This window comes from Sus scrofa, chromosome 4 (genome assembly GCF_000003025.6).
Source record: "Sus scrofa isolate TJ Tabasco breed Duroc chromosome 4, Sscrofa11.1, whole genome shotgun sequence".
In the NCBI taxonomy this organism is placed as follows: domain Eukaryota; kingdom Metazoa; phylum Chordata; class Mammalia; order Artiodactyla; family Suidae; genus Sus; species Sus scrofa.
The window spans coordinates 108,403,517-108,416,010 of record NC_010446.5 but is presented as its reverse complement, the minus strand read 5'-3'; the positions used below and the strand labels follow the sequence as shown (position 1 = coordinate 108,416,010).

The 12,494-nt window shown below is 52.9% G+C and overlaps 1 protein-coding gene across 2 annotated transcripts in view; it reads right to left on the bottom strand.

Moving 5' to 3' along the window:
* Window positions 1-12,494, bottom strand: part of KCND3 (potassium voltage-gated channel subfamily D member 3) — a 226,828-nt gene that overhangs the window by 205,504 nt on the left and 8,830 nt on the right. The gene's annotated exons all lie outside the window — the stretch shown is intronic.

Sequence of the window (12,494 nt, the reverse complement as noted above, 5' to 3'; positions counted from 1 at the left end):
CCCCCGGCGGGCTCCTCACCCATCCCCCAGCGGGCCCCTTGCCAGCCACCGATCAAGTTGAGGGGTCTCTATCTGAGGACGGGGCAGCCTGCGCCCTGTCACCAGGCTCTGACGGGCTCCCCCATCACAGCTGCTCCCCTCCATTCCAAACGACGTGCGGCTGGCCCTCGGGCTCTCCACTGCGCGGAACTGGGATCTCTCCGGTGGGCTGGGAGGCCACTAGAGACATCCCCAAGGCTGAGTTCCACCCCCAAGGCCTGTCGTGGGGTGGGGGTGTGCCGCCAACACCCAGACGTATGACATGGGCAACAAAAGCGTCCCCAGGGACCAGAATCTGGGCAGAGAGGGAGACGGCATGAGACTTTACAAAGTCACTCTAAAAGGCAGTCCCACAGGGTATTTGCGCAGTATGCATATTTGCAAACGCCCCCCCTTAAATTTTTCCTCTTTTGCACAACTAAACACTAAACTTTCCCTCCGTTTCTTTTTTTGTCTTCCCTCCTTTTCACCAGGATGCTCCTTGCCTGTCCATGAACTTGCCCCCGCCCATGCACGTGCCTGCATTGTTCCTGTCACGGTTGGCCCAGACCAGCCTGGATCCCCTGGATCCCGCGGGCCTCATCTCCATGACTCTGACCCTTGCTTTGTCGCCATCCTGTGTCCACTCTTCGCCTTCATGACCTTTGCCCTCAGGCCCGAGCGTCTTTGGTCCTGGCACATGAAGGGGGAGAGGTCTGCCAATGCCTCTGGGATGGAAATCTGGGGTGGGGGTGGGGGTTAGTGATGCATCAGGAGCAGACACTGGCCAGACCAGTGCAGGTCTGGACTCCAGCTTCTCCGCTCCCCGGGGGCAGGCTCTGAACGCAGGTAACAGTAACCTTGCTCTCCCGGGGTGAAGGGGAGGCTATCGGGAGGGTTAAATGAGGAAGTCCGTGTCAACAATTTGTAGTTAGCACAGTACCGGCACACGCAGAAGCTCAGTGATCTTAGCCAGTATTGTATTTGCGATGATGAGGAAGGTGGTCCCTCACGCATCCGGGGAAACTGTTGCTACTCATTCAGTCTCCAGGGGAGACGGCAAACAGCGGCGTCTTTTCACCTAAAGAGACTCAAACGCAGCTCTTGAACCACCAGTTCTGTCCTGGGGCCAGCCTCTCTCCAACTCCCAACCAGCTGTGGCTGGAGCTCCCCCTCCCCTGCCCCCGGAGCAGCTAGAGTCACGGCCCCCTTACCCTGACCGCTCCTCGGGGTCAGGCTCATGGCCTCATTCTCCCTCCCAGCTCTACTTCTTCTTTTCTCTGGCCTTTGCTTCCACGTTTCATTCTCACATGCATTCGTCTATTATCCGCAGCTCCGAACGGAACCTCAGCCCCAGGGAATTTGCCTGTTCTATTCACAAAGACATCCTCAGCCCAGGCACACTGCCTGGCACAGGCAGACCCATCACATTTGTTGAGTAAATGGTCGAATGAAGGAACGTATTTAACCTTTCCACCACCATCTTTCAGGACCAGCTGAGATGCCACCTCCTCCAAGAAGCCTTCCCTGATTCTCCCCCGCCTTCCCTCACACTTTTCTGCCCTTTACTCATACCTCTCACATTCTTGAACCCAGAAACCTAGCTCTGTGTGCACAGGGCTTTCCTGTTACTAGACTGAGGCTCCTTAAGAAGCAGCAGACTCTAAAGGAGTCGGAAGACCTTGGTTTGAATCCAGTGAAGCCACTCTAGCGCAGGGGCTTCCGGCAGGGTACCTGTCCTCGCGACATCTCAATCTTTTCACGCAAAGGATGGGGACTGAACACCTGCCTCACAGGATGTAATCCTTCCCCCTTTCATTCTTTGTGGCTCCTCATGTCAACCAGGACTGTGCCTGGCTCGCCAGGACAGCCCAAAACATATTTGCTGAATTATGGAAGCACGGTTTCCCCAGATGCTTACCGAGGGCCCGAGAGAGATGGCTCTGAGGGCGGAAGGCCGGAAGAGAGGCCCAGTGATGCCAGGAGTACATCTGAGCTTCCTCTTACGGAGAAGGAGGCAGTGAGTAGGATGGGCAGTGTCTGCAGTGCCTGGAAACTCCGCCCAGGGCTCTGGCTCTGCCAGGCCAGACATGTGACCCATGGCGGCTGCATCACTCGAAGCCAGCACCCGCCTTGGCCGGGCACAGAGGGTTGTTGGTCTGCAACTATTTAGATCCCACCTCCCATCCACACGCACCAGTGTAAGGCTCTGTGCAAAGCCCAGAAACTAATTTCAATTTCCTGGGTCGGTGCTGTTTATTTAATTATCAGGATAGGAACTAAAAAGAAAACCTTGTTTTACTCAGAAAACCAATATGCCCTTTTAGCTCCAGCAGAAAGCGGGCTGAAAGGGAACTTCCACAGGCCAAGGGGAGGGGCGGAGCGGAAGCAGGGACAAAGTGGCTCGCAGGTGGCGCCATCACTCCTAAAGGGGGCAGGTGCCCGAGGGGCAGAAGGCGCTCCCCTCTCCTCTTCCTTCCCTTCCTCTTCTCCTGGGCAGCCTCATCGAGTTCCCCTTCTTCAGCTGATGACTGGAGACCTGCCGCTTGAGCCCCTCCTCCCCGCCTGCCGGCCTCTTCAAGGAAGCTCAGAGTTATCCACAAACATTGAAGGTCCACAGCCCAGCTCTTGTCTCTACCTTGCCCCTGACCTCCTGCCCCCTGGTTCCTCCTAAATGTTTGCCAGCTCCCTATCTTCATCAGCCAGTCTTAGAGTTCCAGAGTTACTTTTTTTTTTTTTTTTTTTTAATCTTTTTAGGGCTGCACCCACGGCATGTGGAGGTTCCCAGGCTAGGGGTTGAATTGGAGCTGTAAGCCACCTGCCTACACCTATGGCTCACAGCAACACCAGATCCTTAACCCACTAAGTGAGGCCAGGGATTGAATCTGTGTCGTCATGGCTACTAGTTGGGTTCATTACCGCTGAGCCATGATGGGAACTCCCCTGAGTGACTTTAGATTTTGCCTTCTCCTGAATATCTTTCCACTCCAGTCCTTTGCCTCCTACTCTCTGTGACTGGCCTAGGTCAGGCCTGCTTTACCCCTTCCCGGATCCATCTCCTGGTTGACGACACCGAGTTCAAGGGCTCTCTTCTAACATTCGTCCAGAAGACAGCTGCCGAATAAATCTTCCTAATCAGTGCGCCATGGGGACAACTTCCGTGGCTCCCTAATACCTACCAACCAAATCCTTTAGCCTAATATTTTAGACCTTGGTGTCTTTAGCAAAGCTTTTATTTCTATTTATCTCCAGCCACGCTCCTCCTGGACCCTGAACACTAGCAAACCAGCATATTAGTTAAGCTCCCCAAGCACCACAGCCTTTGGCAATTTATCTGGAATGCCCATTTCCACATAACAGAATCCTGCCCACTGTTGTCCATCTGGCTGAAATGTCACCTCTCTGTGAAGCCAATCATTCGTTCATCAGCAAATATTATTCTGCTTTTCTTCTGTGCCAAACACGTCTTGATCATTCCAGCATATGGCCCATTCTCTCCAGTACACGCACAAACATACTCCATCTCCTTCGAGACTGTAAACTTCTCCGCACCAAAGTGTCATTTATTTCTGTACCCCAACCCCTGCCTCGAAGGGGGCTTCACAAATAATAAGCGCTCAACAGTATCTGTTGAACTGAATCAAGATTTCTGCTGTCCGTGGTTTTGACACCATTTAGTTTCATTCGCCTAGGTTTTTTTTTTTTTTTCTGTTTAAGTATGCGTGACCAGGAAGAAGTAAAAATAAACTAATGATACTTCTCAGCAGCCATAAGCCTGTAATTATGGTTAACTCTCCGTTATCCAGGCCACTGGAAAAATAGCGTTGGAGAGAATCCCACACCAGAAGCATAAAGACATGATTTCCACCAGACTTTGAGACGTATTGTATGATTTTTAAGGAGCTGATTTGCCTTTTTCATTCCGTTTGGCTGATCGGGTTGCTATTGGCATTTGCAGCCTCTCCATCACGGAGCGGGTAACAGGGATGGAAGGGGAGATGGAGGACCGTGGTGGGAGGAATCCAGTCCAGCAGGAAACATCTGCTCTGCAGAACCTCAAAGGCGAGACTAGACAATGAGAACAACACAGGCACTCGGGGTGTGTCACCCCAGCCCCGGGTTTGACCGGTTTTTCTCAGAGGACGGCAAGGGTTGAGACGTCCCAGCCCCCTAAGAGCCCATTCTGGGTCCAGAGGTGGATTTTTGCTGAAAGATGACATCAAAGTGGGACTGAGTGAGGTTCTGGGATGCAGAGATTCCAGTCTCGCTGGCAACAGGAGGGTGCCTTGCTGTGCCACCGGGAACCACTGGATGCAAATCAAAGAAAATGAGATTTGCAATTTCGCATTGATAGCCAGATAATGTAGGGGGAAAAGTTCCCCTCTTCCACTTCTGAAGCAAACAAATATCACATGTGGTGATTCAACAGCTGCATTAGTTGGGGAAAATTGATGCACATTTCATGTGTCAGGGAGCTGAATCCCAGAGAATGGAGCCAGCCTCCCAGAAAATGGTTTCTTTATATAGTTCCATCCATTTATTGTTTGATTGGACTTTCTGTATATTAAATTCAAGCTGTTCTGCCGCTTAGGGGTATTAGGATGCGTTGGCTCGGTGGGAAATAATGAAGGTGATGGGATTTTACAGCATCGCATTACAAAGGAGGCGTCCCCAGCCTCATCCATCTCTCCATCAACTAGCTTGTGTGTGAGGTGGCACTTATATTAAAACGATTTTTCTGATTCAGCTTAATGACACTCATTTGAGTCCTGACACCGGGAATATGATTACATGGGCTAGATGCAATCTCCCCCATCCACCATGGTCAGCAAAGGCTGAGTTAGTTATCTCCCCACCCCCACCCCACCCCCAGCCATCATTTGCATTGCGCTGCCTGGGGGAGGTGGGGCTGGGGAGAAGTCGCCCCTGCTCTGGCCTGAGAAAAGCAGTGTGGACCGAGGCAGGGGCATTAATTAGCATGACCTGGAGGGCACCACAGCTAAGCCTTTTGGCCAACAACTTTGGGTGCTTGAAGGTGTCATGGTAACACTTTCCTCCTGGTCACAAATAAGTCTGAGTTCGAAGTGGTTTGAATTGACCGCTACACACTCCCTCCAGAAGAGACGCGCAGGGTCTGGTCCCCACTTCCCAGGGAAGAAAGGCTGACCTGGTCATCCCAGAGGAAGAACACTTAGGATGTGAGGAGACCGTCAGCTCCCCGGCGGGGGCCACCTGCCTGAGGACCAGGATGGGAAGACTCCCGGCCAAGTCCGCTCCTCTCTCTGCCCAGGAGAAGCTCCCAGCCAGGAGGGCTCATGGCCAAGACCCCCGCCTGGCCTGGGACAGGTGCTCCCTCCTGGGTGACAGAAACAAAAATCCCGTGTAGTTAGCTACCCCAGGGGCTCTCTCCTCCCCTGAGGAGAGAGAGGGCCACGCTGCCTCTTATTTACACTATTTTCAGGCAGAATAATTGCTGCTCTTCAGGAAGAATCGTGTGTGTGTTTATGGGTGTGTTTAGAGAGGGAAACCCAAACAAAAGCAAACAGAGAGAGAGAAAGAAAGACTGACTCAGAGATTCCAGAAGAGAGCTGTGAAATGGGATCAGCATGGAAATCTCTTTCCCAAACTACAGCAATTTGAATTGCTGGGTCGAAGACCAGTCGAATGTGGTGACCCCAGTATGAAGAAGCCCAAGGTATCACATCCCCCATGGGAACTCCTCTCTCCCTCCTGTGCAGCCCTCCACCTGCCCCTCTGTGTTGGCAGCCGCTGCAGCTACTGATTCCGAGACTCGTCCCTCTGTTTCAGTTGCTGAGCCAAGATCGTCCCTGCATGGTGGTGAGCCCTGTGCCCAGCCCTCGGCAGGTGCTGGGAAGACGCCGCCTGGGTTGCAGGCAAGCTCAGGGGCAGGAGCTCTTGCTGAGCGCCAGCCCAGTGCTGCTCTCAGATGGCCAGGCTCCGGCTCCGGCTCTGGGGCTTGTCTGGTCAGGTTGGAGTCTGGGAGCCACCGGGCAGGCCCCTGATGCCTCTTTTTGTGAAATGCTTCTCCCGGCAATGGAGGTGATTTGGACTGTGTCTTCCAGGCCAGTTCCCTGCCCTGCTGTGGGAGGTGGTGAAGCTTTCAGCCGGCTTGCTGGACCGGCACGCGCGTCCTGGAGCCTCTCCCTTCTAATACGTGCAGCATCTCTCGCTTCTCCCATCTCCACTGCCACCACCCTAGATCCCGGCCATTGTCCTCTCTTGCCAGATTATTGTGGCAGCTTCTCCTCTATGACTATTCACTACCCAGGATCCAGAGTGCTCCTTTTATTTTATTTTACATTTTTTATTATAGTTGATTTACAATGTTCTGTCAATTTCTGCCGCACAGCAAAGTGACCCAGCTATACATCCACGTACGTTCTTTTTCTCCTATTATCCTCCATCACCTTCCACCACAAGTGATCAAATACAGTTCCCTGTGCTACACAGCAGGATCTCATTGCTTATCTGAATGATCTTCTAAAACATGAGTCCGGTCTACCCCAAACTCCCCCGTGGCTTTCCATGCCAAGCAGATTAGCACAAGGCAAAGGGCCGAGACCTTGCGGTGATCACAAGGGCCCTGATTCCCTGTTACCTGCCCCCTTCCCTGGGGCAGGACCATTAGCACCTTCTTGCTCTTCCAAGAATATCAGACCAAGGCCCTTCCTGCCCTGATGGACTTTGCATTGGCTGTTTCCCCTGCCTGGAAGGCCCTTCCCCAAGAAAGCCACATTCCTTCAGGGCTCTGCTCAAACAGAACCTTACCTGAGAGACCTGTCTTGACCTCCCCATAAAAAATAGCAACTCTCCCTCATGCCACGCGCCCCCCATACTTAGCACTCCTAATTTCCCACACCATGCTTTATTTTTTTTCTGTAGCACAAGTTGCTACCTGATAAGATTTATTTTATTTTATGTTACTTTTAAATTTTATTTTATTCTTTTTGCTTTTTAGGGCCACACCTGCGGCATATGGAAAGTCCGGTGGCTAGGGGTTGAATTGGAGCTACAGCTGCCGGCCTACGCAACAGCCACGGCAATGCAGGATCCAAGCCTCATCTACAACCTACTCCACAGCTCCCGGCAACGCAGGACCCTTAACCCACTGATCGAGGCCAGGGATCGAACCCGCATCCTCACGGATAGTAGTCGGGCTCGTTACCGATGAGCTACGATGGGAGCTTCCCTGATAGTACTGCTTTACTCATTTATCTATCTATCTATGTACTGCCTGGTTTCCTCCACTAGAATGTAAGCACCACAGGGTGATGGGGCTGTTTTCTTTGCTGCTATATTCCCAGGGCCTAGTAGCTACTCAAACACTAGCCAACTGAATGGAGGGCAACTTCATGAATGGGGGGCTTATCTATGGCTCCCTTGCTGCTCCTCCCTGGCCCCAGAGTCTGCAGTGGGGAGCGTGGCCAGGTAGCCAAAAATAGTGAAGGGTTTAAACTTTCTTTGTAAGAAAGCCCCAACCCTGCTAAGGCTGACATCAGAACGAGAGAATGCCCTGCTGGCCTCCTCATCTCGTCCCGACCCACAAATGTCCTGTCTGCCATGACCACATAGTTAATATTTAGAGAGCACTTCATTGGTTCTTACAATGGGCAGGGATGGTTAATGGGTGAGCAAACCGAAGACGGGGTACAGACTTTGGTTGAACAGGTATATGCTGAGGTCTAAGACCTATCAGGCCCTGGCTAGGCATGGATCATACAAGCAACTGTGGCATAGAGATTGGCCCTTGAGGAGCTCATATCCTGGGAAAAGACACGTAAACAAATGAAGTTAATGACATGTGGCAATTGGCAGGACAGAGGGATTCAGGGGCGCACCAGCCCCTGCAGGCTGGGCGGGCCTCCTGGGGAGACGATGCAGGGCTGTTTTGAAGGCTGATGGGAGGTGGCCAGACACGGGGCAGAGTGAGGGGTGGTCTCTGGAGCGATGGGAAGAGCCTGAGTAAAAGCCCCTTTTATGACCCTTGATCTACAGCCCCCCCACCTCCCCCCACCTCTCGTCTGGGTTCAAAGCAAAAGACCTGAGTCTCATTCAATTCATGTCGTCTGTCCCTTAAGTCGGGCTGGCGTGCAATCACAGTGCCTGCGTGCTCTCGGAGTCTACCATGCTGCCTGGCGCACAGTAGGCACTTTATAAAAGTTGAATGAATGAATGATTCCTTGTTAGGATGCAGGTCTTTGCCCTCTCTTAGGAATTTCCGCACCAGAGAACTGCTGGTTAAGAAATGCCAAACCAAGAAACCACCCTGCGGTTATTTATCCCCAGTAAGTAAGCGCGTTTGATCAGATACCCCTGGGAAGGGACCCACCACCATCCGGGGGGCACTGTGGGCCAGTGTCCCAAGCCGAGGCACTTGTAAGGGGAGGAGGGCTGGTGGGTGCCCAGAGGCAGTGGATGACGGTGCAGCCAGAATTTGGGGAATCGAAGGGTTAACAAACCCACACCTCCGAATGGCTCCACGGGGGAGGCTGGTCAAGACCCCATTCTGCGGCTGCCTGTATTGATCTCCCAGGCCCGGCTCCCAGGCTCCCGAGACCTCAGGCAGGCCCCTTCCAGGATTATGTTTTAAAGGGAAATGCAAATCACCCAGAGGCTGCTTCGTGCTTGGAAGAAGTAAAAATCGATTCTGTTTTCGTTAAAGTGATTTTTGGACACTGTCAAAAGCTCTCTCATCTCAGGGGCACGGGGTGACAGACAGGCTGCTGGTCTCAATTACATAACGGAGTCAACCAGCAGCCACAGGCCGTCTCATCAGGAGCGAAGCTGCTCGGCTGCCCCCGGGGGCCTTCCCAAGCCCACTCCCCTCCCACCCAAAGTACCCAAGAGCGCCTCATCGCATCCGGCCTGGAGCTGGCCCTGGATGGCTCCTGCAGATGGACGGAGGCTTGCTCACAAAGCTTTCCTCCCCTTCCCCAGCGCCCCACATGAGCCTCGCCCCGGGACCGGCTCAGGCGATCCGCCCAATGGTGATGGCAAGCAAGGTCGAACAAAGTGAAGAAGGAAATTCTGCTTTGAAGAAGTCTACGCCACAGAATACATTCCCAAACTAGATGTGCCGGTCTCGTTTCATAGTGGGAGTTCTGTGTTATCCCTTCCCTCTGAGAACTGAGACAACTGAGGATTTATTTTATTTATGGCATCAATCATGAGTGTGGAATTAATCCTTTTATGGTGAATTTGGGAGCTCCACTGTCAAGGGGGCACAAGGGAAGCCTGGGCTGGGCACAGGGGTCTTCCCCACCAGCACAGGAGGCTGCAGAGGAAAGCCATCCTCAAGCCTTGGAGCCGGCTGGGCTGTTATTGTTCTGTGTGCTGGCGATATTTTGAGAAATTAAATAAATGGGAATAACTGGCTCCAGGAGATCCCTCCCTGGAGGACCCCTGAGTAAGCCATCAGCAGGTCCTGGGAGAGCGGGCCGTGATGGCAACCTGAGCCTGGAAGCCAGGACTCCTTCATTCGATGGTCAGGTCAGCCTTGCTCGGCAAAGGAGCTCAAGACAGTCTCTCCAGACTGCAGATAGGAAGTCAGGAGGTTCTGGAGACAGAATGAACTAAGAGTCTGCCGGGAATTATTGGAAGCAACCAGACAGAACGTGGAATGGGGCAGAACACCGGCCCTTGGTATCACACAGCCCCTTGGGGCTCAATTGCCAGCAAAGAGTAAGCCAAAGGCAGGCTTTCTGGAATGATCGAACAAGCTTACAGCTAGCCAGTGCATGTGCTCCAGACAGAAACCAGCCAGAGGAGAGGAAAGGTTTCCGGGGTCAGGTGGATAAGACCTCCGATAAGGGCGAGAAGACCCCACAGTGCTGCAGAGCATCCCCTGGGCTGGACCACACTCCAGGTAAAGGCTGCCCTCCTCTCTCCCTGGGGCCAGGGCTGGGACGGACACAGATCTTAGGTTCACCCTCGAGAGAGGACAGGTGGGTCTGGAAGGGACTGAGAACAGTGTCAGACCAGGCAAACAGAGAAAGAGCCCCATCCACACGGACCCATCCATCTAAAAGTGCTTGGCCAGGCACCTGCTGTGTACAGGCAAGCAGTGAGCCTGGGATGGTTCCAACTGCCAACTCAGGTCAAAGTCGAAGCAGCCCAATCCAGCACTGGGTGGAGAGGGAGAAAAAGCCTGCTCTCCTGTTACTTAACGGAGGTTAAGGCAGACACAGCTCCAGGCTTCTTTCCTTGCCCATGAGTTCCTCCTCCTCCTGGGGCTAGACATCTGGATGCACCCCATCAGGAGGCCACAGCGCCCACAGTCAGGGGAGCATGCGCCCTCCCACGCAGGCACCCTGCCCTCCCTCTTGGCCTCACTCTCTGGCAGAGTCCTCTTGCTTTGTTTGCCCTTCCCTTCCCTCCCAAGAGGAAATGCAAGGCCAGGACTGTCTATCCCCTGATGCTGGACTCGACCGTGATCTACGGAGTGAATGCTAAAGGCAATCAGTGGTCTCCCGGGTGACAGTAAAACACTGGATTTTGCTATGAAAGCAGAAAAGGCAGCACTTAAACTGGCTCGAAGGAACTTATTTAGAAATTCCCTGTGTGCCTAGCACAGTGCCTGCGCTACGCCCTGCACCGACGCTTCCTGTCTCAAGCGGTGACATGACTGGAATAGACTGTGACACACTGAGGCCATAATAAAATAATTCTGAGGGTCTGATTTCCACCTAAGGGCCCTGATAGCAATGGGAACAAGAGGCGTGGAGAGCGAAAAGAGAAAGGGCCTTGGAGTTCCTGCTGTGGCGCAGTGGATTAAGAATCCGACTGCAGCAGCTTGGGGCGCTGCAGATGTGTGGGTTTGATCCCCAGCCCAGTGTGGTGGGTTAAGAGGATTCCGTGTTGCCACAGCTTCAGTGTAGGTCACAGCTGTGACTCAGATTCAGTTCCTAGCCCAGGAACTTCCCTATGCCACAGGTGAGGCCATAAAAATAAAATAATTGAAAAGAGAGAGAGAGAGCGAGCGAGGCTTGGAGACAGCCAGACTGGTATTTGAAAAGCAGCTCTGGGACCACAGATATTTGCTTAACCTCTCTGAGCCTTGCTTGCTGCGTCTTCACAGTTATATAGAATTTTTCCTACCTTGCAGGGTTGCGGTGAAGACTTAAAGGGAAAACATCTGCAAAGTGCCCAGGACGCGGCTGACACGCAGTAGACACGCATGTGCTGCTACACTGACCACAAACAGTAATGCGCAGGTGGCCACTGAAGTTTCCATTGATGTCCTCTGAAAGGGGCCCATTCTGACTCTGACGCCCATCTGTCTGTCCTGTTTTCTCCCCCATGGTAGTCCTGAGGCATGGCTCAGGTGTCATGAGTCCCATCAGGTGGCACTGGAGGGCCCTGGACAGTCGGAGGGTGACCAAGGAGGTCCTGGCCGTGGGAGAGGTCCCCTCCAGGAAAGTGAAGGGATGGCCGCGTTAGCACAGAAACAGCAAATGTGGCCAGCTATCCAGCCCATTTTACCCCTAAACATCCCAGGGGGCCAGGAAGCCACATCTGCCCCCTGAGCCAAGAGACAAGGTCAAACGAGCAGACAATCTCGCCCCCTCTGGGTGGGAGCAGCTATCTGGAGACTGCGTGCCTGTGTGTTGGAGACGCAGGAAAGGGCAGGGTGGCTTCAGTCAGAAAGACAAGAGGTGAAGGGATGCCCCCATCAAATGTGGTTCACAAATGGACAGTGACACCCCTGGCTCTCCCCCTTGCTCCTCCCTCCTGTGTGGCAGAATGACAAATGTAATCATTTTAAAAGGTCCCATCACCTGCTCAGTCATTCTCAATAAGCACATTCGGCACTATGGAAAAACCGATACAAGCGCCATGGGGTTTCAGCCAGGAAAAAAAAAAATCGAATCACTAGGACGCCACCAACCCAACTGTCAAACACCAAATAAAAAGCTTCATGAATTCTCCATCAGCAAGATAACACTTTCCGGCCTAAGCAAATATAGACCCAGCATAGGAATTGTGAAGGGATTTTTGCATTGGCCTCAACAACTTCCAGCGGTCGAAGCAGCAACTCCTAAGAAATACACGTCTCCATAAAGCTGCCTTCGCTGGCTCTAATCCCGCTAGGGTGAAGACGGTAATCTGTTTGCTGAGCCCCTGTCCTCTGATGGAAAGCTTCACATCCTAGCACCGTAAATACATTTCGGCGACCTCAGCTGGAGAGGGGACCTCAGGGAGATGGGAGAGACCTCGCCAAGTGCCTCTCCCTCCCTGCGATGGTGCTGCTGCTACTGCGTCTGACCACAGGATCCATTCAGACCATCTCACAATCGCCCAGGTAGGCTGGGTCATTCTATCCAGACTCTGGCTGAGAAAGCAAGACTGCTGCTCCTTCAGTGAGACAGAAGCAAATCAAGTGCCCCACTTTGCAGAAAACCCACGTTCAGAGTCACTTAGAGAAAGTCTGCTCAGAGCTACTGAATCCTCGAGCA